Raw genomic sequence first — 18754 nt, 5'->3', positions numbered from 1 at the left:
GTTCTTTATTTACAATTAGTCTATTCCATATTTGTTCTGAACTACTTGATCATCTCTTCCATTCCTTCAAGAACCTTGATTTCCTCTTATGGTTTTATCCAGGGTCCCTGTAACAGATTGTCTTACTGGAGGTAAATTATGTGGCACAAATGCCTTAAAAAATACAGTAAGTTAATCAACTTTATTCATCGTATACTTTTACATACCTTTGGGATTTGCTGTGGTGTGTTTGCATGACATGCAATAAAAACAATTATTAAGAATAAACAATTATATAAAATAATGTTAGAAATGTGGATATAGAATAAATGTGTAAAAATGCATAAAAGCCAGCATGTATTTAGAATGTAAATAATATTATAAAAAAGTAGCATCGTTGATCAGATTAACTGCTAAGGGGAAAAAACTTTTAAAATGGTATGAAGTGTTTTTTGTTTGCTTTAATAGCAGCTATAGCACTTTCCTGAAGGGAGTTTTTGGAAAATCCAGTTTGCTTGGTGGGCGGTGTGTGCAGTGATTTTCCTGCCAGCTTCTTGTTCTGGACACATAACAAGTCTTGCAGTAATGGTAGACTGCAGCCAATGATTTTTACTGCTGTCTTGTCAGTTTGCTGAGTTTTTGTATATTGTGAGAGGATGTTGCACCAAACCAGACAGTAATGACTGATGTGAGGATGCTCTCTATGATGGTAATGTAGAATTAGATTAGTATGTTCAAGGGAAGATGGAATTTTTACCAATTTCTGCAAGAGGTATATCTTTTGCCAAGCCCTTTTTTGATGAAGGAGCTATGCTTTTCCCACATGAGGCCCCGCAAAAAAATGATGGCTTGAGTGGTGCTGGCTGTACAGTTGTTGATAAGAGTGGGTGGAGAGTAAACAAATTTCTGCTTAAGTCAAGAAGCATCTCCATGGTTTTGAGTCCATTCAGTTCCAAGTTAATGTGATTGCTAGCCTGTTTATTTCTAGGTGGTACATGAATACGTGACCTCTGGTGATTCGTCCTATAACAGTGGTGTCATCCACAATCTTTTCCAATTTAACTGATGGATCACTGGACACACTGTCATTGGTGTATAGAGAAAATAGGAGGTGGGGGCGGGGGGAGAGAAAACACCTACCTATGGCACACCAGTGCTGACTGTGTGGCATGTGGAGATAATCATGAACGATGACCATGTCATGACCATTTTGGTTGTAGTCCTGCCACTTGAAGATTCAGCAGTGTCACACTGTCAGGCCTATCCACTTAGGATAAACCTGTGGGAACAAAAGCAGTTATCCACATTCATGGCTGCATTAGGGATGTTGTGGTAAAGAAAATCAGTATGAGTTAGTAGGTTATAAATTAGTAAAGTGAGGCTGTAAGCAAGGCAAGGTTGAGATGGTAGTGACTGATGTTGGAGGCTAATGGTTGGTGACTGGAGAACACTGATGGACACTTTCAAGGCAGTTTGCTTGATCACAGTCTTTGGGAGCTGCTCTGGAGGCACCTTGTAAATAGTGTGATACAGAGCAAGCAGTGCAATTAAATCTGTCTGGGTTGGGAATAGCTGATTGTCACACTTCAGAATCACACTGCCACAGCATGCCCTTAATGGAATATTAAGCCATTATATGCATACCCAACATGGAAACACAGTATAACCATGGCATGCAACAGAAAGTGCCTGTTTGAATTTTACAGAGTTGGTCAGTTTATCCCAGAAAACATTGTTATGATTTTCATGTTTTGAAGTTTCAGTGTATTGTATGAGAAAATAATTTACATCAGTGTGGGAATTGTTGATAACCTCCTATAATGACATAAGCGAATGCTATTAACAATTTTGTATGGTTAGATGATTTAGGTGTAATAAAGCCATCCTTATAAATAATCAGCTGCATCTGCAAGTGGAAAATGCTGGGCAATAGGTATCTTCCACTGCATTGTATGATGCCACAGTCCAACAGGTGGCGTTGTTACCCTGCACACAAAACCTAACTAGCAAATTTCCTTTCATGTCATCATTGTATAGTATCTTAGTAACAGCAAGAGGACAGAAACTGCCTTCCTGCATTTCTCTCTCTCTTGTTGTAGAATAGTATCCTCTCAGTGCATAGTCGTCAGTATGGAGGCTGGCAAAGCCGTCATTTATCATCTATCTGTATTTGGCTGAGGAGTTGTCTTCTTGAATAGTTGTCTCTCTGGGGAATGTATTCCCATAGTGCTGTTGGGAAGGGACTTAGTCCCAGTGATAATGAGGGGAGAAAAACAATAGCAAGTGGGGACGGTCTATAAATCTGAGAAGAAGTTGCAGGTCATAATGTTTCCATACATGATCTACCCTTCTCTTTGATGGTAGAGTTAATGAGTTTGCATTGGTGCTTTCAAGTGGCCTAGATGGTGGATAGTCTTTAGAGTGTTAAGAGTAGAGTCAAATGCTGCAGGATATCATGCCTCTGAGCTGTTCCTGTAACTGCAGTATTATTTCAATATATCTCTGGTCAATGGTGAGCTCCAGAAATTTGATGGTACTTACTTAATGATGATGACGCCATTGAACGGTGGTTACAGTTTTTAGAGACTGTCTTTGCCTGCCACTTTACGTGATATAATGGGTGTGAAGTAGTTTTTCCAATGAGAACATTCTTGGTAAATCACTTGCTGGAAAATTCCTTGGAGGTGCTTTCATTTCACCATTACAGCTTCACCAGAAATCCAAGAGAATTCCAGGTTACCCACAGGAGAACTACTAAGCTTCCCTTGACCACCTGGGCCTTCAATTGCCGTTTTGGAAACAATGAGCTCTTTATTTAATTGAAATGTTCAATTTCGAGATGTGAAGCGGCTAATAGATGTATATGATGAAGCTTCACATAAATATGTTCTTAAATAAGTTACAAATAATTGTCAATTTGAATGGCAATGGAAACATATTCAAATGAAACAGAATAAAAATTCCATCTGAGGAACGAATTTGCAGGACTGTGGGGATGGAGCAGGGGGCATAGAACTACAGTCATCAAGTCATAGAAGCTGAGGATAGACAGGGAAAGCCAGGGAATTTTATTTAGAGATACAGCACAGAACAGGCTCTTCCGGTTTACTGAGCCACGCCTCTCAGCAGCCAGCCAATTTAACCCTTAGCCTAATCACAGGACAATTTACAACGACCAATAGCCTACTAACTAGTATGTCTTTGGACCGTGAGAGGAAACCAGAACACCCGAAGGAAACCCACACTCACATGGCAAGAATGTACGAGCTTTCTTACAAAGAGTGCCAGAACTGAACTCTAAACTGTGGTGGCCTAAGCTGTAACAGCATTGTGCTAACCTCTACCCTGACTGGGTGAAGTAATTTTTTTCTCAACTCAGTTGTAACGTACTCTTTGGAAGGAAAAAAAAGTAAATTATCTGGAAGGTCTTGGATAATATCCCACATGTTAGTTTGCCCCAGAAGTCCAGTATCCATGGATTCCAAGATAAATTTGGAAATTCGATCCAAAGTTGGCATGGTAACAGGAGGCAGAGAGTGACAGTGGAGTTTTGCTTTTGTGATTAGAAGCCAGTGAAGACTAATGTTCCACAGGAATTTGTGCTGGGACTCTTAAAGTTCTTCATGTCAATGTGGATGTAGAAGATATGATTAATAACTTTGCAGAGAATACAAAAATTGGTGAAGTGTTTAAGTGCACGGATGATAGAATGAGGTTACAGGACTATATTGATCAGCTAAATTCGGTGGAACAATATGGACAGAATCTAATATTGTATTTGGTTGATATCCCTCCATTTTTTTCATGTCCATCTATCTTTGAACCTGCCTCTACCATCTTCTCTGGAATCTTGTTCCACTTACCCACCACCTTCGGTGTGGAAAATCATACCCTCTGATCTCTTTTAAATTATACATCTTTTAAAAAATGGTTAATAAATTAATTTTAGACTCCCCTGCCCTTGGAAAAGGACTGTGACTATCTGTCCTATTTATGCCTATCATAAACTTAGAAACCTCTATAAGGTCACTGCTCAGCGTCTTGGTTACCTCCTGCATTCCAGTGAGAAAATTCTAACTACCCACTCTCTTCTTACAACTAAAGCCATCTGTTCCAGGCAACGTCCTGTGGAATTTCTTATGCACTGCTTTTAGCACATTCCCATCCTTTTTATAGGGTTTATGAGATGATGACGGAAGGGTGATGTATTCATGAGCCAAGGTATAGAATATAAGTGTAGGGAGGTCATGGAGCAACTTTAGAAATATTGGTTAGACCTCAAACAGAGTTTTGTGTCAGTTTTGATTATCATATATCAGGACATGTTTGCACTGGAAAGGGTTCACAGGAAATTCCTCAGAAAGTTTCCTGGAATGGAATGTTTCATTTGTAAGGAAGGACTGGATAGGCTGATTTGTTTTCTTGGAATGGAGGAATCTGTGGGAGAACCTAACAGAAGTGTACAACATTATGAAGGGCATAGTTAGGTGTGTGATGAGAAACTTTATCCCATAACAGCGATGTCTAAAATCAGAGAATTTGGGTTTCAACTGAATAGAAAAAGAATTAGAGGGCACCTGAGGATTATATTCTTCACTCAAAGGTTGTTTACAACCTGGAACACACGGTCTGAGAAGGAAGTAGAGGCAAGTACTCTCATAACATTTTTCTCCATGAGTGAAGGAAGGCTAATGGTTGATGAAGTATCTGATGATGGCACTGCCATTAGATATTCCTGCAATAAAGCCCTAAGACCGAGGTGGTTGATATTTACCAAGTATGTTATCATCTTTGTGTGAGTTGTGACTTCAACCAATGGAGTATTTTCTCCCTGATTCCCATTGAATTCACTTTTACTAGAACTCTTTAATGCCTTAATAGATCACTTAATGCCATTAAGGCAGTCTTTCACATTTCACTTCTCAAATTCAACTCTTTAATTCTTCTTTGTAAATAAAGTCTGGAGTTTGTTCTGGATGAATATTGAAGTTTAGAGAAGAAATGGTTTATTTTATTAAAAGCTGTGAAGCTTGCCTTTTTTGACCTTGAGCGAGGACTGTGCTGTAAACTCAGCAAGCTGTTTGTCGCTGCGTTTTGTACCTAAGGTAACACAGGGCTTGATGGCAGTCGCCTGCTGTCTGTGTCATAAAATGCTCGGAGAACCAGGCAAGCTGTTACCAGCTAGTTTGTGAAATAAAGAGGAAATATTTTAAGAGATGGGAGCCATAGAGATGCAAAAATGTGACCAATGATTTTCTGGAGTCATGCCCTCCTCTCATCGTTACCATCAGGAAGGAGGTACTGAAGCCTGAAGGTACACACTCAGCAATGCAGGAACAGCTTCTTCCCCTCTGCCATCCCATTTCTAAATGAACTTTGAACCCATGAACATTACCACACTACTTTTTTTAAAAATTCTGTTTTTGCACTACTCGTCTTAATTTAACTATTTAATATACATGTATATACTTAGCGTGATTCCATTTTTTTCCTGTATTTATTGTGTATTGCATTGTACTGCTGCAGCAAGGTTAAGGAATTTCACAACATATGCTAGTGATATTAAACCTGATTCTGATTCTGAGTTGAGCGCTCTTGACAAATTCTATGCTGAGTTTCAATAAACAGATTATTTCTTTAGTGTATGGTCTTTATAGTACTGTTGCTGATGTAGAATGGTAATTGCCAGATGAGCTGTGCTTTTTGCTTTTGCAAACAGATGGATGCACCCAGCATCTATCCACAAAGTTGGGCTGATACCAGTGCTGTACTTGTACTCAGAAAGCATTACTGGAGGCATTTCCAGTTTTGTTGCTGGGTCCTCACCTCTATTGCTACCTGTTTTGGTCCCAAAGAATTTGCTGTATCCAGTGCATTCTGTGTTTGTTTAGACCATGTGTGGTAATCTCACTAGATTGGAACCTCATTTTTTAGTGCACCTGGTGCTGCTTGCACCAAGCCCTTCTGCATACATCATTAAAACAAAAATGATCCAGTGACTTGGAGCCATAGTAGAATGAAGGAGTTGCCAGGCTATGAGATGATAGATCATGGTGGAATGCAGCACATCTAGAGGACATGGCTTTGAGCTGCCAGATTTGTTCTCAAATCTCCGATTAGCACAATCAAATGATTTTGAGTATTCTAATTATTATTTATTAATATTCAACAGTGGGTATTATTAGAAATGTCATTATTACTGTTTTTGTCAAGAGTTTCATCTAATATTTTGATTGGCGATGTTTTAGGTTATTTCACAGAATGAAGGACTGCAAGAAATGTTTAATTTGTCATTTTCTGCAAAATAAACTCAATGTCAGCTAATTTACAGTGAGTTTGGGATTAAATAAAACTGGAGTTTGAATAGTTACTTTCTACAGAATCCTTTCAGTGGGAATTGGGATAACATTGCTGCCCATAACATTCCTTAGCTGTCTCGGCCAAGAAAGAAAGTGAAAAAAGAGCTAAGTTGAATGCTGGCTCAGTTTATGGAACACAATACATTCATACTGTATGTCACTGCTCACAATACAAGACAGATTACATTAATTCTGTATAGACCACTCTTGGGTGCCTCATTCCACTTGAAAGGTTAGTCATATCAGCATGACATAAATTTTCCTTCATGTATGTATGCTGCAGACAGCATAATGGGGTTTTCATGGGGTCCAACCACCCGAGTGTAGTTGCTGGAAGTTCTTACACTATTAGTACAGGTACCAGTCTGCAACAGCAGATGACCGATACATTTTGAGCAGAGCAGAAGGGGTTTTTCCAGCAAATTGATGGTGCTTGAGCAGGAGTTGATATTGTCCCTGGGAACAGCTGCCAAGGACCACTAATTCTGTTTGCCAGCTCCCTTGGCGAGGATAGACACCAGGAGGATATGGACGATGTTCTCGCCTGCCTATAGCTGACTCAAGGCCTGATTTTCCATGAAGGATCTGATTGGAAGGGACTTTCTCACAAAAAGCCAACAAGCCTACCAGCATTTACTATTTTAATTGGGAAACTGTAGTTTCCTACCCATTGTTTGGAACAACACTTATAACTTATAATACCTGTGTACAGCATTCAACTGCAATTGTAAGTTCCCTTTACAAAATCCATTTTGGACAATAGGTTGATCTGTATGTGCACCATATACTGGTAAAGGCTAACAAAGGATGTTTGAAGTACAAAGGTGATCATGTCCAAAGTAGTGAAGGATTCAGAGGTCTTCCAATGGGTACAGCAAAGGTGGGTGAATCATCAGAGCAAGCTAGACTCAATTGTTGAGTGAAATGAATCATCAATTTTTCATGCTTCTACATTCCTATATAATACCTTTTCTGATAGGTGCGGGACACTGAGTATATTGAGATATACACTTTCAGCACATGTGGGCCAATACAGTCCCATGGCGGCAAGTTTTATGTATAAATATTTATATTTTTGGAATAGATCCCATAGTGGGTTCTGAACTTCTATATCTGTATTATTAATCTTAAGCTCTCAGTCATGGCTTTGATCATTATAACAACTGCAAAACCACACAACGAAATTCAACTCTGCTGATAAGCCATTGCTTCTTGGATTTTAATTCATGGTGAGTAACAGATAGCACTTGTCGTCAAGTAATACATTACATAAGCAGGCTCTTGAGTCCAACTGGTCCATGCCAACCACAGCATCCACCCTACTAGTTCTAGCTGGCTGCATTCATTTCATAATGCTCCCAGCCCTTCAGCTAAATGGAGCTTTCAAAATGCTTCTTAAATGTTGCAATTGTACCCATTTCAACCACTTCTTCTTGCAGCTTATTCTAGATGGTCACTACCGTCTATGAAAAGAAGTTACCTCTTAGATCTCTTAGAATCTTGTCCTTCTTGACCTTTGCCTTCTAGTCTTGGACTCCCCAAACTTGGAAAAGGCTATAACCACTTTATCAATACCACTTATGACTTTATATTTAACTCAGGGTCATGAAAAATTACAGTCCATCTGGTCCTTGCCAAAACCATTTAAACTGCCTACTCCCATCGACCTGCACCGTGACCATAGCCCTCCATGCCCCTACTATCCAAACTTCGATTAAATGTTGAATTCAAGCTCACATGCGCCACTTGTTCTGGCAGCTCATTCCAAACTCTCACGATCCTCTGAGTGAAGAAGTTTCCCCTCATGTTCACCTTCAGCTTTTCACCTTTCACATTTAACTCATGACCTCTGGTTGTAGTCCCATCTAACCTCAGTGGAAAAAGCCTGCTTGCATCTACCCTAAAAATACCCCTCATAATTTTGAATATACCTCTATCTTCTACATTCTATTCTCCCTTCAATCTTTTATATTCTAAGAAATAAAGTCCTAAGCTATTCATTTTTTCCCTGTAACTCAGGTCCTCCAGTCCTAGCAACATCCTTGTAAATTGTCTCTGTACTTTTTCAACCTTGTTTACTTCTTTCCTGTAGGTAGGTGATCAAAACTGCACACAGTACTCCAAATTAGGCCTTACCAATGTCTTATACAACTTCAACATAACATCCCATCTCCTGTACTCAATACTTTCATTTATGAAGGCCAACCTCCAGAAGCTTTCTTTACAACCCTATCTACCTGTGTTGCCACTTTCAATGAATTATGGACTTGTATTCACAGCTCTCATTGTTCTACCACAATCCTCAGTGCCCTACTGATCACTGTGAAAGATCTACCCTGGTTGGTGCTACCAAAGTGCAACACCTCGCACTTGTCTGCATTAAATTTCATCTGCCATTTTCAGCCCATTTTTCCAGCTGATCCCAATCCCTCTGCAAGCCATGATAGCCTTCCTCGCTGTCCACTACACCCTCAATCTTGGTGTTATCCACAAATTTATAACCGGCACATCAATCGTGAGTTGGAGAGCAGGGAAGGTTCAGGCATAAAAGGGAGACACTGCTGAGCAGAGCAGTCATCGATGGAGTGGTCTGAGGCAGAGTGGTAGGGCTTTGGCGAGGTAAGTGGACTTCATTTTTTCCTTACATTTTTTTTGGAGGAATAGACAGCATGTCTTGTAAGGGTTAGTACTTTGCTCTGGGTGTCAGATGTGGAAATCCTGGGAATCTTGCAGTCTCCTAGATGGCCCCATCTGCGCGAGGTGCACCGATATGCAGCTTCTGAAAGACCGTGCTAGGGATTTGGAGCTGCGGCTTGATGACCTACAGTTTATTAGGGAAAGTGAGCAGGAGATAGACTGGAGCTAGAAGGAGTTAGTCACCCCGAGGCTGCAGGAGTTAGATAAGTAGTGACTGTCAGGGAAGGGATGGGAAGAGCTCAGATAGTAGAGAGCACCCCTTTGGCCATCCCCCTCAGTAATCGTTATCTCATTTTACATGCTGTTGAGGGAGTGACCTGACAGGACAGCCACAGTGATCGGGTCTCTGGCACTGAGCCTGGTTCTGTGGTGCAGAAGGGAGAGAAGAAGATGAGGAATGTGGTAGTCATAGGGAATTCCTTAGTGAGGGGAACAGACAGGAGGTTCTGTCAGCCTGATAGGGTTACCCGCAAGGTGTGTTACTCCCAGGTGCCAGGGTACAGGAAGTCTCCAATCAGGTGCAAAGTATTCTGAAGGGAGAGGGTGAAAAGCCAGAAATCTTGGTGCACGTTGGTACCAATGACATATGTAGAAAAAAGGATGAGGTCCTGAAGAGAGAATTCAGGGAGTTGGGTAGGAAGCGGAAAAGCAGGTCCTCAAGGGCAGTAATCTCAGGATTGCTGCCTCTGCTGTGTGCTATCGAGCACAAGAATAGCATGATCAAGCATATTAATGCATGGCTGAGAGTCTGGTGTAGGGGCAGGGCTTTGGGTTCCTGGATTACTGGGGCCTCCTTCTGGGGGAGGTTCGACCTGTACAAAAAGGACGGTGGTCCAATATCCTAGCATGCAGGTTTAATAGAGACGTTAGGGGTGGTTTAAACTAATTTGGCAGGGGGATGGGAACTGGAGTGATAGGGCTGAGGAAGGGGTAAACAGAAATAAATCAAAGATGGTGTGCAACAGAGATGATAGAAAGGACGGCCAGGAGATGAAGCACAATCACAGTGATTGGGATGAGTTACAGGGCAATAGAGGCATGGTGCAGTTAAATCAGAAAGCAACAAATACTGGACTGGATGTGTTATATTTGAATGCATGCAGCATAAGAAATAAAATGGACGATCTTGAAATCCAGCTACAGATTGGCAAGTATGGCGTTGCGGCCATCTCTGAAACTTGGCTAATGTATGGCTGCCATTGGGAGCTGAATGTCCAAGGATATATGGTGTATCAGAAAGATAGGTTAGTAGGCAGAGGGGGTGGTGTGGCCCTGTGTATAAGAAATAATATTAAATCATTAGAAAGGGATGACATAGTATCGGAAGATGTAGAGTCTCTATGGGTTGAGTTAAGAAATGGCAAGGGTAAAAGGACCCTAATGGAAGTTGTATACAGGCCTCCAAACAGCAGCCGGGATGTGGATTACAAATTACAGCAGGAGATTGAAAAGGTGCATCAGAAAGGCAATGTCATGATAATCATTGGGAATTTTAACATGAAAGTGGATTGGAAAAACCAGACCAGTACTGGACCTCAAGAGAGAGGATTTGTATAATGTCTAAGGGATGACTTTTTAGAACAGCTTGTTGTTGAACCCACTAGAGGATTGGCTGTTCTGGACTGGGTGTTGTGCACTGATCCAGAGGTGATAAGAGAGCTTAAGGTTAAGGGATCCTTGGGGTGCAGTGATCACAATATTGATTGAGTTCACTCTGAAATTTGAAAAGGAGAAACTAAATTCCGATGTGTTGGTATTTCAGTGGAATAAAGGAAATTGCAATGGCGTGAGAGGGAAACTGGCCAAGATTGACTGGAAAGAGACACTAGCAGGAAGGACAGCAGAGCAGCAATGGCTGGAGTTTCTATGAAGAATTAGGTAAGTGCAAGACAGATATATTCCAAATAAGAAGAAATTTTTGAATGGAAGATTGACACTATCGTGACTGACAAGTGATGTCAGAGCCAAAGTAAAAGCAAAAGAGAGGGCATACAAGGAAGCCAAAACTAGTGGGAAGAAAGAGGATTGGGAAGCTGTTAAAAACTTTCAGAAGGAAACTAAGAAGGTCATTAGGAAGAAAAAGATGAATTATGAAAGGAAGCTGATGACTAATTTCAAAGAAGATACTAAAAGCTTTTTTAGGTATATAAAGGGTAAAAGGCTTGTGGGTAGATATAAGACCAATAGAAAATAACGCTGGAGATATTGTAATGAGAGACACGGAGATGGCAAAGGAATTGAATGCATATTTTGCATCAGTCTTCACAGTGGAAGACATCTGCGGTATACCAAACATTCAAGAGTGTCAAGGAAGTGAAGTATGTGGACTGAAAATTACTACTGAGAAGGTGGGCAGGAAGCTTAATGGTCTGAGGGTGGATTATTGGTCTGAGGGTGGATAAATCTCCTGGACCTGATGAAATGCACTTTTGGGTTCTGAAGGAAGTAGCTGGAGAGATCGCAGAGGCATTAACAAAGATCTTTCAAAAATTCATAGATTCTGGCATTGTACTGGATGACTGGAAAACTGCAAATAGTAATAGTCATAGTCATACTTTATTGATCCTGGAGGAAATTGGTTTTTGTTACAGTTGCACCATAAATAGTTAAATAGTAATATGTAAATTATGCCAGTAAATTATGAAATAAGTCCAGGACCAGCCTATTGGCTCAGGGTGTCTGACCCTCCAAGGGAGGAGTTGTAAAGTTTGATGGCCACAGGCAGGAATGACTTCCTATGACGCTCTGTGCTGCATCTCGGTGGAATGAGTCTCTGACTGAATGTACTCCTGTGCCCACCCAGTACATTATGTAGTGGATGGGAGACATTGACCAAGATGGCATGCAACTTAGACAGCATCCAAATGTTACTCCACTATTTAAGAAGGGTGGGAGGCAGCAGAAAGAAAATTATAGACCTGTTAGCTTGACATCAGTGGTTGGGAAGTTGTTGGAATCAATGATAGAGATGAGATTCCAGGGTACCTGGAGGCACATGACAAGGTAGGCCAAAGCCAGCATGGTTCCCTGAAAGGAAAATCCTGCAGGAAATTACAAGCAGGGTAGACAAAGGAGATACAGTAGGTGTGGTGCATTTGGATTTTCAGAAGGCCTTTGACAAGGTGCCACACATGAGGCTGCTTACCAAGATATGAGCCCACGGAATTACAGGGAAGTCACTTGCTGGGTGGAGCATTGGCTGGTCGGCAGAAAACAGAGAGTGGGAATAAAGGGATCCTATTCTAGCTGGCTGCTGGTTACTAGTGGAGTTCCACATTAGTCGGTGTTGAGATCACTACTTTTTATGATGTATGTCAATGATTTGGACTATGGGATTTCTGGATTTGTGGCTAAATTTGCCAATGATTCAAAGATAGGTGGAGGAGCGGGTAGTGTTGAGGAAACAGAGAGCCTGCAGAGAGAATGGGCAAAGAAGTGGCAAATGAAATACAATGTTGGAAAGTGTATAGTCATGCACTTGGGTGGAAGAAATAAATGGGCAGACTACTATTTAGATGGGGAGAGAATTCAAAATCCAGAGATACAAAGGGAGTTGGGAGTTAACCTCCAGGTTGTGTCAGTGGTGAAGATGGTGAATGCAATGTTGGCATTCATTTCTAGAGGTATAGAATATAAGAACAGGGATGTGATGCTGAGGCTCTATAAGGCACTTGTGAAACCACACTCGGAGTATTGTGTGCAGTTTTGGACTCCTTATTCCAGAAGGGATATACTGACATTGGAGAGGGTTCAGAGAAGATTCACAAGAATGATTCCAGGAATGAAAGGCTTATCACATGAGGAACTTCTAGCAGCTCTTGGGCTGTATTCCCTGGAGTTCAGGAGAATGAGGGGAGACCTCATAGAAACATTTCAAATGTTAAAAGGCCTGAACAGATTAGATACGGCAAAGTTATTTCCCAAGAGGGCAGGACTTCAGGATTGAGGGACATCCATTTAGAACAGAGATGCGGAGAAATTACTTTAGTCAGAGGGTGGTAAATCTGTGGAATTTGTTGCCACAAGCGACTGTGGAGGCCAAGACATTGGGTGCATTTAAGGAAGAGATAGATAGGTTCTTGATTAGCCAGGGCATCAAAGGGTATGGGGAGAAGGCAGGGCAGTGGGGATGACTGGAAGAATTGGATCAGCCCATGACTGAATGGCAGAGCAGACTTGATGGGCCAAATGGCCTACTTCTGCACCTATACCTTATGGTCTTACGGTCTAATTTGCTGATCCGGTTAACCACATTATCATCCAGATTGTGGATATGGATGACAACAATGGACCCAGCACCGATCCCTACGATGCACCACTAGTCACAGGTCTCCAGTCAGAGAGGCAACCATCTACTACCACTCTTTGGCTTCTCCCACAAAGCCAATGTCTAATTTAATTTACTGCCCCATCTTGAATGCCAAGTGACTGAACCTTCTTGAACAACCTCCCATAGGGGACCTTGTAAAATGCCTTACTAAAGTCCACGTAGACAACATCCACTGCCTCGCCTTCACCAACTTTCCTGGTAACTTCTTTGAAAATCTCTGAGATTAGTTAGACATGACCTACTATGCACAGAGACATGCTGACTATACGTAATCAGTGCATGTCTATCCAAATACTTACATATCCAGTTCCTTAGAACATCTTCTAATAACTTTCCCACAACTGAGGTCAGACTCACCAGCCTATAATCTCCTGTTTTATGTTTAGAGCCTTTCTTAAACAGCGGAACAACGTTGGCTATCCTCCAATGTTCTGGTGCCTCTCCTGTTACTGAGGATCATTTACATATCTCTGCTAGTGTTCGACAATTTCTGCACTTTCCTCCAGTGAGGTCCGGGTGAGCACCTTGTCAGGCCTCTGGGGATTTATCCACCCTGATTTGACTCAAGACAACAAACATCTCCACTTTAATCTGTACAGGGTTCATGAAGTTGGTGCTGCTTTGCCTCGCTTCTATAGACTCTGTGTCCATCTCTTGAGTAAATACAAATGAAAAAAAAAAATTATTTAAGATCTCCCCCATCTGTCTTAGCTCCAAAAATGGGTTGCCATTCTGATCTTCCAGAGGACCAGTCGTTGTTCTTTGCAATTCTGTTGCTCTTAACACCTCCAAAGAATCCCTTGGGATTCCCCTTGTCTGCTAGGGCAAATTCATGCCTACTTTTAGCCCTCTTGATTTCTTTCTTAAGAAGCACCACCATAAGCACCTCAATTCTTCCTACCTGCATATAACTGCTTTGCACCTCCTTTTTTCTCTTAATGAGGGCTTCAATATCTCTTGAAAGCCAAGGTTCCCTACACTTATTATCTTTACCTTTTATTCTGCAGACATATACATGCTTTGTCCTCTCAAAATTTCATTTTTGAAAGCCTCCTACTTACCAAGTACATTTTTGCCAGAATACAGCCTGTCCTAATCCACACATGCCAGATCATTTCTGATACCATCAAAATTGGCCTTGAAAAAGAATCCAGTGCTTTCCCTGCATATTATGACAAATAAACTTTTCATGGGCTTCCACCCGGGTACAGGTATCGGTTATAACTGATGTTTTGATGACAAACTCTGCCATCTTCATCAGGTTTGACGCCTGGGCATGTCTAGTCCCATGGTATTTATACCCCCGTAGTCTGTCCCTACTGATTGCTTAGTCCTCATCCAATCAAGTTTCCACTCTCCCACTTTGTTCCCCCAAAGGTCCAACGTCAGTGTAATAGATTCTCCAACTTACTATATCGCTAAGCATTTAATGACCATGCTGCCTCCCCTTTTTGTGAGTTGTGAGCATCATATCATAAATTCAATCGACTTCATTAAAAGGATAACCAGCAATCAGCTGAACCCAGAGGACATAATGGTCAGTTTTGACATGGTATCCCTTTTCACATGAGTTCTCATTAAAGACTACTTGGTCCTCCTCCAGTCAAAGTTTGATAAGGGTCCCATTGAACTTTTTGAACACACCCTTATATCAATGTTCTTCCTCTATAAGGGGAACTACTATGACCAAGCGGGTTGAGTGGCCATGGGGTCGCCCTTTTCACTGGCTATTGCTAATTTCTGCATTGAGGACATAGACAAGAGGGCTCTGAGTTCATCACCCTTACGCCCCAAATGCTTCCTTCAGATACATCGATGACTCCTTCGTAGTGTGGCCTCATGGACTCCAGGCACCACGACCATCTGACGAGTGTACATCCAATTTATGATGGAGATAGAGAAGAATGGTTGAATAGACATTCTAATACAACAGAAACTGGATGGTATCCTCGGACATGGCGTCTATCGTAAACCTACTCATACAGACTTATATCTCAACAATAACAGCCACCCTCGTGCCTTCCAATGTAGAACGGTTCTTTCTACTTTGATTAACCATGCAAAAGCTGTTTTGGACCCGGTGAGGCTCACTGAGGAAATAAGATAAATACACACGACATTCCTATAGAATGGCTAGAAGGTGAAGGAAATCAGGCCCTTAAAAGTGCCAACAGAAAAACCAGAAAACTTAACAACGAGGAGGAACCTGTCACTATCACCTGTCTTCCCTATATTTCCATAGTTTCTGGAATCCTGAAGAAATACTGGATTACTACCATCCACAAACCCGTAAGGAAACTCAATTCACAGCTTATGTGGGTCAAAGATGACCTGGGACTCAGGACATCTGGCGTTTACAGGATTCCTGTGAACGTGGATCAGCATACATCAGCCAGACTGGACGCACAGTGGAAACCCGCATCAAGGAGCACAAAAGGTGTATCATTTGGGTTACTCAGAGAAATCGGCAGTAGCATAACACTGCATTCGCAATGGCCATAGAATTGACTTTGGTGGCACAAAACTATTGGCTTTTGGGACCAGCTGTGAAAGGAAGCCATTGAAATAAAATTAGAGGAAAATAATTTTAACAAAGACAAAGGTCTCACTGTAAGTAAGGACTGGAATTCGATTTTAAGCAAAGTGGGAGAGCGGAAACCTGATTGGAAGAGGACTAGCCAGTCAGGAGGGATGGACTATGTTGGTACAAATACCACCCGGCTAGGTATGCCCTGATGAAGATGGCAGAGTTTGTCATTGAAACCTAAGTTATAATCGATACCTGTATCTGGTTAGAAACCTGAGAAGAGTTTTTTTTTGTCAAAATTGGCCTTTTTCCAATTTAGAATCTCAACCCTAGGACCAGACCTATCTTTTTGCATAATTACTTCAAAATTTCATAGCATTCTCCTGTGCTCCAATGAATAAAGATCCAAAACATCAGTACTTACTACCCTAACACCAGGAATTCTGCAGATGCTGGAAATTCAAGCAACTTTGATGTGTGCTACTTATTACCCTAATTTCTTCAGCAACCATGATGAACTTTGTGAAAACTGAGGAGAAATAGTCATTAAACATTTCGGGCATCTACCGGCCTCCACACATAGCTGTTAAAAGGACCTCATCTCTCCTTCATGACACTTTTACTGTTAATATAACTGAAGAACATCTTGTAATAATTTTTATCTCTGCCTGTCAAATACATCTCATGTCTTAATTTTCTCCTGCTGATTTCCCTCTTAAACCTTCTCCTAATCTTTCTATATTCGTCGAGGGATTCATTTGTACCAAAAAACTATGTATGCTTCATTCTTTTTCCTGATCAGAGCCTTGATATCTCTGATCAGCCAGAGTTCACTAAACTTTGTATGTGTACTCATCAACTTAACAGGATCATTCTGCCCTTGGACTTTTGACACGGCCCTTTTAAAAGCCTGCTACTTGCCAACTATTTCTTTGCCTTCAAATGGATTCATCCAGTCAACCGCAGCTAGATCCTGTCTAGTGCCTTCAAAGTTGATCCTGTTCCAGCACAGGATTTTAACCTATGGACCTGTTCTCTCTTTTTGCAAAACTATTTTAAGACTAGTAGTGCTCCCCAATTGTCACTTCAGTTACTTGGCTTACTTCATTCCTTAAGAGGAAGTCCAGTGTTGCCCCTTCCAGAGTGGATTCCTCTTTATTTTGCATGAAGAAATTATCTTGGACGCACTGCACAAATCTTTCAGGCCCTTTGCACTTTGGGTGGTCCAATCAATATCAGAAAATTTGATTGCTGAAAATACCTCAGTCCTCTCCCTGACTTCCCTCCCTCAAGTCCCAACCCCTGCCAATCTAATTTAAACCCTCCCTAATGGCAAAAGCAAGTTTCCCTGCTAGGATATCAGTCCTCCTGTGATTCAAGTGCAACATGTCCCTCTTGTACAGATCGCCTCTTCCCCAAAAGAGATCTGAATGACCCATCTCTGTACCAATGTTTAAAACAACCTCTGGCTGTTTGCTCTCCCCCTTAAGAACTTTCTGCAGCTGTCCAGGAACATCTTATTTTGGAAAAAAAGAATACATTTCACCCTGCTCCAAAGCAGAGAATTCAAATTGGAAGATAGCTTTCCAGGTCCCAGAGGAAAACAGCAGGACTTGCTGGCTTCTTTACTTTGGAGCCTCAACATCAACCTCAGCTGAAGCAAATTATGCATGTTTTCTGGAGTTGATCTGTTTCCCCTTGGCTCCCTCTCAGTTTATGAATATCTTTACGAAACCTTTTCATGTTCCCCTTGATCACTTCCCACCAATTCAGGAAATCAAAGTGTTGTTTCACAATCTCTTTGAGGAACATGAAAATTTTTATGACTCATCAGTCTTGTATCCATTTCTATGCCCTCCCTATCAGCTTCTGGTCTTCCTATAGCTGAAGTTGGCCAGCAGGAGGCAGTGATCTGTATAAACTCAGTGGAACTGTTTGGACACAAACTACATATTTATCCTGAATTGAAGTGATCTGACTGATACTCTATCTGCAATGAGTATCCAAGCTGTTATAGAGCTTGGCGCCTGTTACATAATGTTCATTTTGCCATCAAATCTGCTGATCAGTCCAGTTGCAGTCAGAGTCACTGCCCAGAATGGCTGAGCTGTGCCAGGCATCAATAAGGCAGAGGAAGATTTTAATTCATTTGCATCTATGATGAGGAAACAGCTGCCAGCTATCCCTTTGACTTCACTGATAGTGAGGTTTCCTTGCTGCAGGAACATATTTAGGCCAGAGGAACAGCTGGTGACCCTGACCATCAGCATAAAAGCTCAGCATTAGCTATGGTGAATACGACAAGGTCAAAACATATTGCATGATACTTTTAACAATATGTCACTAAAGGACAGTTATTAAGCACATTTTGTTGGAAATGCAAAGCCCAAAGTCACATTAAGAAAGTCACTTACTCCATTTCAGCAAGCCCGTCGCATCTGTAAGATCGTCACTTGTTTGGGGCTGAGATAGAAGTCCTCATCTCCTCCAGGGATTGATTTCCACTGTGGTGAAGTAAATATTACTATTTTATGAAAAAAACCCTGCCCTTCAATCAGAGTTGCCTCCTCCAAATAACGTTTACTCTCATAATTGTTACTCTTAGTTTCCCAGTGTTTAGAGCATTGGGTGCTGTGCTGCTCCTGTCTTCCTGGGCTTGGGGTGAACCTTGCTTTACACATTGCTGCTATCGACTTGGATTCCTATTTTGGCTCCTCTTTGCCTTTGAAGCATTGGCAGAGTCGCATTTTTCCGCATACATGGTTCAACTCTTTTGCTGATTTTCTCCATGCTCAACAAAGAAGAGGTCATCTTCAACATTACCTCTAAATTGTAATGGCCAGTGTGCACAAAAATCTTGTG

At 41.4% G+C, this 18754-nt stretch overlaps 1 long non-coding RNA gene across 1 annotated transcript; it reads right to left on the bottom strand.

The window, feature by feature from the left end:
• Nucleotides 1–18401, bottom strand: LOC134353367 (uncharacterized). The gene is made up of 3 exons (XR_010019599.1): nucleotides 18307–18401; nucleotides 1120–1258; nucleotides 1–107 (listed from the first exon to the last, which is right to left on the bottom strand). It is a non-coding gene; the product is annotated as an uncharacterized LOC134353367 (long non-coding RNA).
• Between the last annotated feature and the right edge of the window lie 353 nt (nucleotides 18402–18754).

The sequence above is a fragment of the Mobula hypostoma genome, chromosome 10 (genome assembly GCF_963921235.1).
Source record: "Mobula hypostoma chromosome 10, sMobHyp1.1, whole genome shotgun sequence".
Classification (NCBI taxonomy): domain Eukaryota; kingdom Metazoa; phylum Chordata; class Chondrichthyes; order Myliobatiformes; family Myliobatidae; genus Mobula; species Mobula hypostoma.
The sequence above is the reverse complement of the archived record's forward strand: the minus strand, read 5'-3'. Positions and strand labels throughout refer to the sequence as shown.